This window comes from Lissotriton vulgaris, chromosome 4_1 (genome assembly GCF_964263255.1).
Source record: "Lissotriton vulgaris chromosome 4_1, aLisVul1.2, whole genome shotgun sequence".
NCBI classification, from domain to species: Eukaryota; Metazoa; Chordata; class Amphibia; order Caudata; family Salamandridae; genus Lissotriton; species Lissotriton vulgaris.
Genome location: NC_141691.1, coordinates 1903591032 through 1903605815, shown reverse-complemented (window position 1 = coordinate 1903605815; position 14784 = coordinate 1903591032).

Genomic DNA, 14784 nt, shown 5'->3' with positions numbered 1-14784 from the left:
ATGACCGCACTTCTCCTCTATTCTTGTCCCCTTTTCTGTCTTGAACTCGGTGATCCAGCTGGACCGCAAGATCTATCAATTCATCACATGTCTTGGGCAATTGTACCACTTGGGAAAGTACATCTTTTAACTCCCCACGTAATCCCTGATAAAACAATGATGTACGTTTTTCTGGAGGCCAGTCGGTTTCGACGATTAATCGATTGAATGTGGTGATATATGTCAACAGATCCTGTGATCCTTGACGAAGCGTCATCAGTTCACGATCTAACGACAGCATGTGGGTTTTTCTGTCAAACAGCTTTCTCATTTCACTACAGAAATCCTGGAAATTGTGTAGCACAGGGTCATTCCTTTCCATCAACGGAATAGTCCAACTAGCGGCGTTTCCACCCATGTATGACATCATGAACGAAGTTTTGGAAGCATCATCCACAAAAATGGTAGGTTTACAAAGGAAATGGAGCCTACACTGATTCAAGAAAGTTTCAAATTTCTTCGTGTCCCCATAGAATCGCTCTGGTGGTGCCAATGGTATACCTGGATTCTGGATAACATGAACTGTGGGACCAGGACTGAAAGGTGAGGGATTAGAGGGTGGTGAAGTAAAGAACCCACCTCCCATGGCCACCCCATCTGGGTTTTGAGAAGGGGGGGGAAGTGTTGCCTCTCTAATGTAACTCCGCCCTTTGCGAGAAATACCCGCCACCTCCCGTCTTAACGTACTCACTTCTGTTCTAAGGTCTACATTTTCTTGCCTTGCAGCATGTACCTCCTGCTGGAGTGCATTCACGCTCTCCAGCAAAGTGGTCAACACTGTAGTGGTATCCATCGTTCAGGCTGACGAATTTCGTGGGCTTGTCAATCTGTCACGACGTCAATGGATATTACCACTAACCTCTGAAAGATGTCAGCAGGAACGATGGAAGGATGACTAGTCCCCCTCGTCTCCAGAACGCACCACGCACAGTGTAGGTTAACACAACTATGCGTAAGTACCTCCCGGGAAAAAAGGGGATATAACCAAAGTAAGATGTCCTCTTGGGCTTTTCGGGAATATAGGGAAATCGTCCACCCACTTTCTTGCCAGTCTCTAGGACCCCCGGAAAACTCTGCAGTAGGGGAAAGAAGAATAACCAACAGTTAGAACTCCAGACTGGGACAGGATAGAAAACAACAAGATGTACTTTACCAAAAGATACTAACTGTAAAGTGGGACTGGAACGCTGAGGAAAGCCCTTAGGATTGTAAAACAGGAAACAAAAATCCATTCGATAGAACCAAGACGTTTTGATATCAGTCCGGCAATTTCCAATCCTGGTTCGAAATGAAGACAAATTCAGCAAGGAATGATAAAACAAAATCAGCAAGGGATTCTCCTGGAAAAGCGTACCGGCCGGCACGCCTCGAAGTTCCGAAATAGGTTACCCAGGAATACTACAGTGACGGAGACGACAACGCGCTCCTGCGCGGGTCTCACAAACGCCACTGGCTAGAGCGAGTTCGTCCGTCTTAACAAATTGCGGGGACTCGCGTAAAAGAAACAAAGTGTTGCTAGAAACTGTCTCGAGACGATTCAGGAGCAGACTCCGTTCTGCTCAGGACTTACAAGACCCTTGATCTCCGTTCAAACTAAACCGGCATGGCTCCATCCAAACTACGCTCAAGGTCCTGATTGACAAGCCCCGAGCCGTTACTTCCGAAGGCTTTTGTAATCATTACTCTTCTGTTTCCTAGTCTGATGGGCCTCTGGGGATTGTAGTTCCGCAGTCGCCGAACACCCTCTAGTGGCGATATGCGGTAATTTCTTTCTCTGACTACCGCTAGCCGCCCTCTCCAGACCTTGTTCCCCAGGGTGATCGCTACACACAGTGCCCAAAGCATCTAACCAGCAAAACATATCAAAAACAGAGGAGGCAATCAGTAAAAAATGGAAGGGGACTCACGCCAATGATGCCAGGTCTAACAGGGCCCATTGTTTTAAATATAAACTTAAAAGGGACTTAGGTCCCACCTCCTCTCTTTCCTGGCTTCTCATTGGTTCCTGTGTGTGCCACTTACCTTTCCTCCATTTCTATTGGCTGTAGCATATTTTCCTGCAGGTACCAATGCTGTTTCCTCATCTGCTTCTCTTATCAGTTTTCCGCCGCCAAAATACTGTTAGCAACCGCTTTGGTGGAACTATATTTTCATAAAGTTTTGCCTTTTACTCTTGCAGCATATTTACATAACAATTTATCACCAGGAGAGATTACGTGATTTGCCTAGAATCACAGGATGCTGCACCGGCTCTGCTGAGACTCGAACTAGGATCCCCAGCTCTCAAGACAGCAGCTCTGGCCGCTGTGCCACTTCCTCTCCACTCCCATGTTTCCTGTCAAGGAGCTCTTCCCTTCTCCAGGAGGATGATTGATGAAAACAGCTCTTTATTAATTACATATGCGAAACGGATGCATTACCGATGCTTGTTTCTTTTATCCTTTTAAGTTGAAAGTTTCCCAAACAGTCAACTGTCCCAACCACAAGAAACCCCAATAGCACGCACAGAACTAAATCACAAACACATGTGCCTGTAGAGAAGGGAATGTCACCCTCCTGTGATTCCGATGGTCTATAAATGTCCAGAGGGACTGAGGTGGTTTCATTATTGACTTGGCCAGGGCAGCCTGATGTAAAAGATCTGAAGGCCCTTAACAATATAATGAAAGACAAAGTACCCAAAATGCAAGTGCCTGCCATAGAAACAAGCACTGGCAAAGCCAAGAGGCCTGCTTTTTGTAATCGAACGTGCTTCTTCATTGATTTACAAGTTTGTGTGGATGGGGGACAGATTAATGGGAGAGCGGGCACAGCCACCTCTGTTAATCTGACCTCAGCCATCCACACACTCGATCTCAACCTTCAAGCTTATATTGTGGATGGACCTGGAGGTTGTGCAAGTAGACTAGCAGCAGGAATTTCGCCCTTTGTTATATAGGAGGAAGGTAACCACCCTTGGTCCACCTACACAGTCTCTCACCAAAGGAGCTGGATGAGGAAGTCACTTCGTGTTCCTGCAGTGGATCTAGCAAAGCCACTGACAGCGCCACCTTTTGATGAAATACCAATATTTTCTACATTGTCCTGAAGTCCAACCAAGGTCCCTTCCTGCAGCAGAAAATGTAAGGGCAGCGTCCCGACCAGGAGCAGCCTGTCCGTGCTGGTCCAAGAATAAGACTCTCTGGAGAAGACATGGTCCAGTTAGGTCCTCAACTTAGGTCGGTCAATGTCACCGAGGTAGTAGCTAGAGTTATCAGTTGCCCTGTGCTGCATCTGCTGGGAGGACGCCTGCAGTACCTATGGTTGCCTGTGATCTGCCTGAGCCTACCCTACTGACAAGCAGGGCTCATCTTGAGAAAGAGACAGGTGCGAGGGCAGCATGGTCTGGGTACTCCGAGACTGCCGTGATAGAAGGAGGGTCAGAATCCTATGTAGCCTGGCAGGGAGGCTCACGAGTCTGCACACAAGAGCATAGCCAACAGTGATGCACCACAAATACAAAAAACACACCATACTTGAATTATAATGACAAATGTGCTTTGATACATGGGGTGTTCCCTCATCCCAAGATGGTTATTATAACCTAGATAAAGGTGTAGCCATTTTGGGTTGGGAGTAAAGAATGTCAGCTAACTTAATATGCAATTACCCAAAGGTGTTTCCTGGAGAGAGCGCACTGCAGTAGTCTCTAGAGCTAACGGTGGTGATGTGCTGCTCAGAACCTCTGAGCTCCCTTCTGCTTGTTTCTTCTAGATGCAGATTCGGGTATTGAAGAGGAAATTCTCCCTCACTCGTGATCACTGCATACCTAGGGATATATTTACAAGGGGATAGCCCAACCACAGTGTCACTTTTAATGACTTCTAGTGGCGCTACGCCCGTCTCCATAAAGCGACGTTAAGCCATTTTATGTGGCTTTACACCGCCTTGCAAATATAGCCCCATTACACACATCACTTAGGTTGGAAGATGCGTGTAATGGGTGTTGCTGTGTGCATTTACCGCAACACCCATTGCTTTTTTACACTGGCCCAGATTTACAAGGAGGTGTACATCTGAGGCAGTGCTATGCAAGAGCAGGCGTCAGGAAACCGAAACAAGGAGAACTATTTTTATTTCTTCTCGTTTTTGCTTTTCCTATGTGTGATGCATTCTGCAGCACACAGAGAGAGCAAAACACCATTGATGATATTTTATGCGCAGGAAGTTGTCCCTTCCTGCACATAAACAATCATTAAATAATGATGGTTTGCTACTTCTATGTGTGCCACATGCTGCAGCACACATAGAAGTAACAAATCGTCATTATGGTCTGTTTATGTGCAGGAAGGGATGCCTTCCTGCATTTAAACAATGATTGCCTGCAACACAGGGGTGCGCCGTATTGTTATAAATACAGGGCATCCTTGCATTTTGGAAAAGCCAGAGTGCGGCGCTGACAAATTTGGCGCAGGTCAGTGCTCCGACATTTTTTTGTAAATAGACCCCCAAATGGCAGTACTATAAACTGATCCATATTCCGAGTAACATTTTCATTAAACTATGGCTCAAGGGGATGAGTCATTACTCCTTTGGATGCATGCTTTCCAGTGGAATGATCCATAGTGTGAGAAACACTTCCAGCAAACAATGATTGAAGAGGACTGACCCAAAAACCCTCTTTAGAATTCAATTTGTTCTTCACTACATGAGTTCTGGCAAACAAATGCTCTTTCCTGCCAGATCTAAAAAGATCTAAAGCTAATACATCTGGCTTCTAACCAATGTTGTTTGTATTATTGGAACTGTAGATAAATTGCTGAAACATGGAAATACTGTATTATACTTGTCATAATGTAGATAATATATTAGAATTGACATGAAAGCACAGACAGTCTTTTGGAAATATATTGTGCCTTGATTGACTGCTGCTCTGCCAAACTACCGTTTTGTCTTCTGAAGTGCTCTATGAATGTTGACCTAGTAATAAGAGAGGATGCAATAAAATTGCCACGTCCCCTAGCACAGAACTGAATCTGACACTAGATGTTGATGACAAGTTATTACCTTACCTTCTGGCACTTTTCTCTAAATCTCGGAAGGAAAAAAATGATGAATAAGCCCTCCATGAACATATGCCTTTCAACTGATGCACAGATTTCTGGGGTGAAAACGTTGTCAACTGACAAGCGCGGAGAATCACGCCGAGCGCACTTAGGACCCGGCCTCTCCGGACCCTGCCCGCCTCTGGTCTCTGGTGGTTGGTCGGGCGGACGGCCCAATCGGCGTCCGGCCGACCCATTTCCGGTCCGGCGATATCGTGTGACCTGGGGGTCAAGGGGTGGAGACTTTGGGCCTATTTAGGGTCAACTCCCTGTGACTATGGTCTCTGTTCCCGCTATCACTCCTGGATACCTGACTGCTCACGCCGGCACCTGGCCTTTCTCGTGATCCTGGCCGGCTTTCCGAAACTCTAGAAGCAGAAGGATCGAGCATCGTTCGCGTAGCCTGGTAAGGGGTCGAGTGCCTCTGGGGGCCTCGTGGGCAGGCGTGAGTCACGGTGGGTGCTGGGATGGGATAGGATTGTCGCAGCCTTACGGGGCTTACGGCTGTGTGCGGGGATCCTCGTGGTACGGGCTCCTGCCACGCGGCGAGAACAGTGCTTCGGGGTGCGGGAGCAGGGAAATCGGGGCGCGTTAGGTGCTATAGCGAGGTAGTGCGAAGCGCGATACAGATAGCATGGCGCCAAAAAAGGGAGGACAAAAGCGAAAAGATTCTGAGCCTGAATTGGCACAGATTATGAAATTACTGCTGGAAAAGTTGAGTAAGGAGACTCCAGATAGCGGGGATGAGAGCGATTCTTCCCAGGGGGAGCAGCCCGAGGTAGTGGAACGGCCGCGCAGGGAGGTGCCACCGAGGGCCGCTTGTCCGCCATTAAAGTAGAAAGCCAAGGAACAGCCTAAAAGAAAAGGGGGAGCCAGGCAGGGGAACAGTAGGCCTTGCCCTGCCAGGGGGAAACGGGACGAGGGATCAGTAGGTCCCGTCTCCAGGCCTCCGTTGGATGCAGAGCAGGTTTACCCTTCCGTCCCCATTCCGAATGTGCCCGCGCCAGTAGACCCAGTGGGGTCGGTTTTGTCCGAGATTAGGGAGGCGCTGAAGGCGTTGGCCCCGGGGGGCGCGGTACCACAGAGTACGGTCTCACCGGCCTCACTCCCACCGCAGCCGGTGGCTGCATTGGCAGCCGAGTGTGATCCGTTAGATAGCTTGCTGCCCTCAGTTTCCATATTAGTGGGCCAATTATCATCCCCGGGAAAAGTATTAGAGAGAGTGAGAGCTGGAGCGGCGGCACCGTGGGTGCCCCTTCAGGCCACGGAGCAGGGCGCGTTGCAGGACATTCAGAGGCAGTTGGCGATCTTAGTCGAGTCGCGCAAAGCGTTGCCCAGCGTAGCGATTGGAGCGCATCCCCCCACAACATCTACAGGAGGTAAGCCTGGTGACGCTACAGCAAGAACCAGCGAGGTCGGGGATATCCAGGGGAACGTGTTGTCTCAGTCAAGGATGCTAGCTACACATGTTAGTATGGAAACGCGAGAGAAGATTTGGAAGGGTGCCTACGAAGATATATTCTCCCTGATCAGGCCGAAGAGAAGAGAGGAGGATTACAAGGACAAGGAGCAAGACCACTGACTCATTGTCAGTGAAATTGCTCTCCCACCCTCGCAGCTCCACCATTAAGTGAGGTGCCCCTGCCCCTGCACTCTTGAGTGTTGGTGATCGAGGCCCTCCTCCACCCGCAGTCTTCCCTGCACCTCATCCCTGGTGGTCCAGTGGACCTCTGTCTCCTTTCTTTCTTTCTGCTTCTTCGCTCGTTTTCTCCCCTTTCTATCTTTCACCTTTCTGCACCTCTGCTCTTTTGCGCCTTATTTCTGCCCATTTTCCCTTTCTCTACCTCTGCTCCCTCACTCGTTTTCACTCGTTTTTCTCCCCTTTCTATCTTTCACCTTTCTGCACCTCTGCTCTTTTGTGCCTTATTTCTGCCCATTTTCCTTTCTCTCCCTCTGCTCCTTCACTCGTTTTCACTCGTTTTTCTACCCTTTCTATCTTTCACCTTTCTGCTCTTTTCTGCATCTCTGCTCTTTTGTGCCTTATTTCTGCTTATTTTCCCTTTTTTCTTTATCCCTTATTTCCTCCCTTTACCTTTCCCCACCGCTGCTACCCCCGCGGCCCCCCCCAGCGCGATCGGCCCAATCCAGCTCCCCTCCCGCCTCCCAGCTGTCCAGCCCTCCCCGACCCCTACTTAATGGCGGCCACTGCGGGGACAGGCGAGCAAGACCACTGACTCATTCTCAGTGAAATTGCTCTCCCACCCTCGCAGCTCCACCATTAAGTGAGGTGCCCCTGCACTCTTGAGTGTTGGTGATCGAGGCCCTCCTCCACCCGCAGGTTTCCCTGCGCCTCATCCCTGGTGGTCCAGTGGACCTCTGTCTCCTTTCTTTCTTTCTGCTTCTTCACTCGTTTTCTCCCCTTTCTATCTTTTACCTTTCTGCACCTCTGCTCTTTTGCGCCTTATTTCTGCCCATTTTCCCTTTCTCTCCCTGTGCTCCCTCACTCGTTTTCACTCGTTTTTCTCCACTTTCTATCTTTCACCTTTCTGCACCTCTGCTCTTTTGCGCCTTATTTCTGCCCATTTTCCCTTTCTCTCCCTGTGCTCCCTCACTCGTTTTCACTCGTTTTTTTCCCCTTTCTATCTTTCACCTTTCTGCACCACTGCTCTTTTGTGCCTTATTTCTGCCCATTTTCCCTTTCTCTCCCTCTGCTCCTTCACTCGTTTTCACTCGTTTTTCTACCCTTTCTATCTTTCACCTTTCTGCTCTTTTCTGCATCTCTGCTCTTTTGTGCCTCATTTCTGCTTATTTTCCCTTTTTTCTTTATCCCTTCTTTCCTCCCTTTACCTTTCCCCGCCGCTGCTGCCCCCGCGGCCCCTCCCCCCCCCCAGCGCGATCGGCCCAATCCAGCTCCCCTCCCGCCTCCCAGCTGTCCAGCCCTCCCCAACCCCTACTTAATGGCGGCCACTGCGGGGACAGGCGAGCAAGACCACTGACTCATTGTCAGTGAAATTGCTCTCCCACCCTCGCAGCTCCACCATTAAATGAGGTGCCCCTGCCCCTGCACTCTTGAGTGTTGGTGATCGAGGCCCTCCTCCACCCGCAGGTTTCCCTGCGCCTCATCCCTGGTGGTCCAGTGGACCTCTGTCTTCTTTCTTTCTTTCTGCTTCTTCACTCGTATTTCTCCCCTTTCTATCTTTCACCTTTCTGCACCTCTGCTCTTTTGCGCCTTATTTCTGCCCATTTTCCCTTTCTCTCCCTCTGCTCCCTCACTCGTTTTCACTCGTTTTTCTCCCCTTTCTATCTTTCACCTTTCTGCACCTCTGCTCTTTTTTGCCTTATTTCTGCCCATTTTCCCTTTCTCTCCCTCTGCTCCTTCACTCGTTTTCACTCGTTTTTCTACCCTTTCTATCTTTCACCTTTCTGCTCTTTTCTGCATCTCTGCTCTTTTGTGCCTTATTTCTGCTTATTTTCCCTTTTTTCTTTATCCCTTCTTTCCTCCCTTTACCTTTCCCTGCCGCTGCTGCCCCCGCGGCCCCCCCCCCCCAGCGCGACCGCCCCAATCCAGCTCCCTCCCGCCTCCCAGCTGTCCAGCCCTCCCCGACCCCTACTTAATGGCGCTGGTGCACCAAAGGCGCGTCAAAGGCAAGCAAGTCTGCGCCCGTTTGCGACCTGTCCGCGACCAGCACCAGGAACCCTGGACCTCTGCCCCGCCAACGCTACGACCCAGCAGCACTCCACGTACTCAACCCAGGCTGCAACAACAACTGCAAGCTAGCATCACCAGCCGACACATATGGACCCTTCAGCTGTCACCGCTGCCGGCACACCTGCAGCACCGCCAAGAACACGGATCCAGCACAACCCGTCCACAAGAACACAACCGAACCGAAGACCCTGCAATGCATCCTCCTTAACGTCCGATCCCTCCACAAACACGCCACAGAAATCTGGGACCTCCTCGACAGCACCACTCCAGATGTAGCATTCTTCACCGAAACCTGGACCAACACCACCTCGGGACCGGACATCGCCATCGCCATCCCCCAAGGATACAAGATCTCCAGGAAGGACCGCCTCACCCACCCAGGAGGAGGAATCGCCATCGTCCACAAATCCAGCCTCCGCCTGCGCACACTCCCTGATGAGTCCACAAAACTAATGGAACACCTTCACTTCAAGATACTGGCCAGCCCCACCGCCGCCCTCCGAGGAACCCTCATCTACCGACCCCCTGGACCCCGCGGACCCTTCGCCAACTCCATCACGGACATTATCTCCCCGCAGGCCATCGCATCCACCAACTACACCCTGCTGGGAGACCTCAACTTCCACCTCAACAATCAACTGGATCCCAACACCACATGCCTCCTGGACAACCTTCACAACATTGGACTCCGCCAGATCGTGACCGAGCCCACGCACTCAGCAGGACACACCCTCGACCCCCTCTTCACTGCAGGAAACTCCATCACCTTCACCCACACCACTGAACTCCCATGGACCGACCATCGTTGCGTCCACTTCACCTTCAGAACACCCACCATCCACAGACACCAGCACCTGCTTCCACAAAGAAACTGGACCAAAATCACCGATGACCAGCTCACCTCCTCACTCAACAACTCCACCCCAACCATCGCGGAAAACGACGACCCCAACACCGCAGCCCGAACCCTGCATAGATGGATCTCGGACAGCACCAACACCATAGCCCCCCTCAAGAAAAACAACAATACCCGTGCCAAGAAAGCCAGATGGTTTACCACCGAACTTCGAGAGTCCAGGTGCACATGCCGCCGCCTTGAAAAGACCTGGAGAAACACCAAATCAACAGAAGCCCACAACAACTTCAGAGCTGCCACCAACGCCCACCATCAACTCATCAGAGAAACGAGGAAAAAAGCGATGGAAGACAGAATCTCCACCCACGCACACAACAGCAAGGAACTCTTCAGCGTCATCAAGGAGTTTGCCCAACCCACCAGCGAGTCTACCGACATCCCTCCCTCACAAGACCTCTGCGACAAACTCAGCATCTTTTTCCATCACAAAATCAAGAGCATCAACGACAACTTCGACGAAGACAACCAACACACTGAACCCTCACCAACCACCCCCGACACCCGGAAACCAGCGATTGATGACTGGACAGCCCTCACCACCGAAGACACACTGAAGACAATGAAGTCAATCCACTTAGGGGCCCCCACGGACCCCTGCCCCCACCACATCTTCAACAGAGCCGCCAACACCATCGCACCCATGCTCTGCCACACCATCAACCGCTCCCTGGCGTCCACCTCGTTCCCCGACGACTGGAAACACGCCGAGGTCAACCCCCTCCTGAAGAAACCCTCAGCGGACCCCACCGACCTCAAAAACTACAGACCCATCTCCCTGCTCCCATTCCCAGCGAAAGTCATCGAGAAAGCCATCAACAGCCAACTCGCCACATTCATTGAAGAACACAACATCCTCAACTCCTCCCAATCCGGCTTCAGAAAAAACCACAGTACGGAAACCTCCCTCCTCGCCGCAGACGACATCCGCACCTTACTGGACAAAGGAGAAACAGTAGCCCTCATCCTCCTCGACCTATCAGCGGCGTTCGACACAGTCTCCCACCGCACCCTAATACGCAGACTCTACGATGCAGGAATCCAGGACAAGGCCCTCGACTGGATCTGCTCCTTCCTCTCCGGCAGGACGCAGCGGGTCAGACTCCCCCCTTTCCTCTCGGACCCCGCACCTACCACCTGTGGAGTCCCCCAGGGCTGCTCCCTCAGCCCGACGCTCTTCAACGTCTACATGGCTCCACTTGCCCCCATCATCAGAACCTACGGACTCAACATTGTGTCATACGCAGACGACACCCAGCTCATCCTCTCCCTATCCAACGAGCCCAACACCGCCAGACGCAACTTTCGAGAAGGCATGGAAGCTGTCGCCAAATGGATGAAAAACAGCTGCCTACAACTAAACACCAACAAAACAGAAGTACTCATCATGGGCCCAAACCCCGACGCCTGGAGTGACACCTGGTGGCCCACCGCCCTCGGAAACCCGCCAACCCCCACAGACCACGCACGCAACCTGGGAATCATCCTGGACTCCGAGCTCAAAATGGACCACCAGATCAACTCTGTCTCATCTTCCTGCTTCCACACCCTCCGCCTCCTTCGTAAGACCTTCAAATGGATCCCCCTCGAACACCGAAAGACAGTCACTCACGGCCTGGTCACCAGCAGACTCGACTACGGCAACGCACTCTACGCCGGAATAAACAAAAACCTCATCCGTAAGCTACAGAACATCCAGAACACCGCAGCAAGACTGGTCCTCAACCTGCCAAAACACTGCCACATCTCCCAGCACCTGCGCACACTCCACTGGCTCCCCGTCGAGGCGAGAATCACCTTTAAGATGCTCACCCACGCACACAAGGCCCTCCACGGCACCGGACCAGCATACCTGAACAGCCGACTCAAATTCCACGCACCCCAAAGGACCCTACGATCAGCCCAGCTTTCCTACGCCGTGGTCCCTCGCACCAGAAAGACCAGATCGGGAGGCCGTTCCTTCTCCTTCCTCGCGGCCAAAGCATGGAACGCCCTTCCGTTCCACCTCAGACAGACAACATCGCTCCCCATCTTCGCAAGAAACCTCAAAACCTGACTCTTCGACAGACCCCCTCCTTGATGGAATGGAACCTGCACCCCCCTGCCCCCCACCCCTTGCGCCATGAGAACCCTCACGGGTGAGTAGTCGCGCTTTAACAAACTCCTGACTGATTGAAGGACAGGGAGGGGAAGGAGCACTCTTACCGTGATCGGAGACCTAGGATTGAGGAAACAATAACCAATTGGCTGTTCGGTTTCCACGTTTATGTGACAGTATTGTTGGAAAAGAGACCAGAGTTGGCTATCCCGTTGGTGTTTTACACCAATAAGATCGTGAAGGCCCACTCCACTCATGGGGGTTCAGCCTGGTTGACATATGATAGGGAGTTCCCTGGGCGAAGGAAGAGAACCCCTCCATTTGCTGGAATCAGGTTGAGGTCAACGCCTGGTTAGAGTGTGAGCAATAGGGAGCATCCGGCTAGGCAGCCTTTTCGGACTTCCCAGGGAGGGCCGGGGGAGAAGAAAGGTACATGCTGGGCATTCAATGGCAAAGGGTGCACATGGCCCCCCGGGCAGTGCAAGTTTAAGCACGCATGCGCCTATTGTGGTCACCCGTCCCATCCCGAGTCCAAGTGCAACAAGAAATCCAAAGAGCGGGGGGGTACAGCCCCTAAGGACGCCAAGCCCCTCCAGGTCTAAACTGTCATCTCAGTGGATATTGATACATTGATTTTTTGGTTGAACAAGTACCCAGACAGGGCAGCTGCTAAGGTGTTGTTTGAAGGTTTTTACATGGGATTTCATATCCCTGCGTCTCATGTCCCTCCGATTAGCCAGTGTAGAAATCAAGTTTCGGCGAGAACCCATCCCTCAGTAGTGGCCACGAAGGTGGAAAAAGAGCGGGCCTTAGGCCGGGTAGCAGGCCCTTTCCCGGCTCCTCCCTGGGAGAACTATGTGTGCTCCCCTCTGGGAGTAGTGCCCAAGAAGGAGCCGGGACAATTCAGGATGATTCATAACTTATCTGCACCAAAGGGTGCATCTGTAAATGATGCAATCGACCCGGCAGTATGCTCAGTGACGTACTCGTCCTTTGATGCCGCGGTTCAGAAAGTGAGGGACCTAGGCCGGGGGGCGTTGCTAGTGAAAACAGATATTGAGTCAGCATTTCGCTTGTTGCCTGTGCACCCCGAGGATTACCATTTGCTAGGCTTTCAGGCCCAACAGCAATTTTATTACGACAAATGTATGCCTAAGGGTTGTGCGGTCTCCTGCAAGTACTTTGAGACCTTTAGCTCCATGCTGCAGTGGGTGTTTTCGCAAAAGTCAAGATGTACAGATGTGGTGCATTACTTAGACGACTTCATGGTGAGGGGCCCCGCGTCTTCAGATGCCTGCGCTTTGGCCCTGAGTCAGCTGGTGGCTATGTTGAGGGATTTCGGAGTGCCGCTGGCACCGAGCAAAACAGTCAGCCTGACATGTGCATGTCCTTCCTGGGCATCGAAATTTATCACGGTAGCGGGGGAGTGTAGATTGCCAATGGATAAAGTAAGAGCTTTTTCCCTAGCCATTGAGGTTGCCTTGCCGTGTCCGAAGGTGACGTTGCATCAGTTACAGGTTCTTGTGGGTCAGCTGAATTTTGCTTTGCGCATCATTCACATGGGGCGCCCTTTCTCGAGGTCTATAGCCAGAGCGATGGTAGGGCTTACCCAGAAGAATCATCAGGTGCGATTAAAAGCAGGGGTTAGGAAGGACCTCAAGGTGTGGCGCGATTTCCTGACAGACTTCAACGGGCGGGTAGTTTGGCCCGCGCCGCCGGTGTCCAGTGTTGAGCTAGGCCTATACACTGATTCAGCCGGGAGTGTTGGTTTTGGGCGATCTTGGGCCCTTCCTGGTGCGGGGCGGTCTGGCCAACGGAGTGGCACTTAGCAGGCGTGACAAGGAATTTAGCTTTCCTAGAGCTTTTTCCCATTTGGGTGGCAGTTACGGTCTGGGCGGAGCGCTTCAGGGACAGGGCAGTGACCTTCAGGTCGGATAACATGGCAGTGGTTCAGGTTTTCAATCGGCAAGGGGCGACTTGCCCACATGTGCTGAGGTTGTTGAAGCTGTTGGTGTTGGCATGCTTAAAATTGAATTTAACTTTTAAGGCTGCGCATATACCTGGTGTTGATAACCATGCTGCTGACGCTTTGTCTCGTTCCAAGTTGCAGGACTTCCGGAGGTTCCACCCGCAGGCGGAAGAGCGCATGACAACGTTCCCTACGTCACTGTGGAAAATTAGAGCCCCGCTTTAGCGGGGCTGGTAGGTGCCGCTCTGAGTGATCGCACCAAACGTGCCTATCAGTCACAGTTTAATGTTTACTGATCATTTGTGGAGCAGACAGGAGATGCGAGGATCTTTTCTACTGAAACGATGTACGCTTTTTTACAGGTTCTACGGGATCAGGGCAAAACAGTGTCTTATGCTAGGGCCTCCCTTGCAGCGATAGGCTTCTTTGCTAAACTGGCAGGGGAGCGGGACCCTGGGGCTTCATTCTTGATCAGGAAGGCCTTGGCAGGATGGGCCCAATTAGAGGGGCCACGGCGTAGGCCTTTGGATCTCCCGACCTTGATTGATATTTTGGGGGTACTGCCTGTTATTTGCCAGTCACCGTTCGAGGGAACCATGCTGGGGGCGGCCTTCTGCCTGGCCTTCTATGGGGCCTTTCGCATGGGTGAGATAGTTGGGGCCTCCAGAGTAGACCATGGGGGGGGCTTGCAGTTCAAGGATATCACCCTTTCCCCGGGGGGCTTAGTATTGCGGTTGAGACGGTCCAAGACCGACCAAACAGGAAAAGGGGTCACCATCCATTTGCTGCCAGCCCCGGGGATAGCTGCCTGCCCCGTATCCCGTATGCAGGCGTACCTGGCTCGACGCCCAGCAGGGGGGGAGGGTCGGCTCTTTTCGTCCATGAAAACGGGGATTACCTGTCCCAATACCAGTTTAAGGCAGTATTTGGGTTGGCTCTGGGGAATCTGGGTCTGGGAGCAGTGGGCTACTC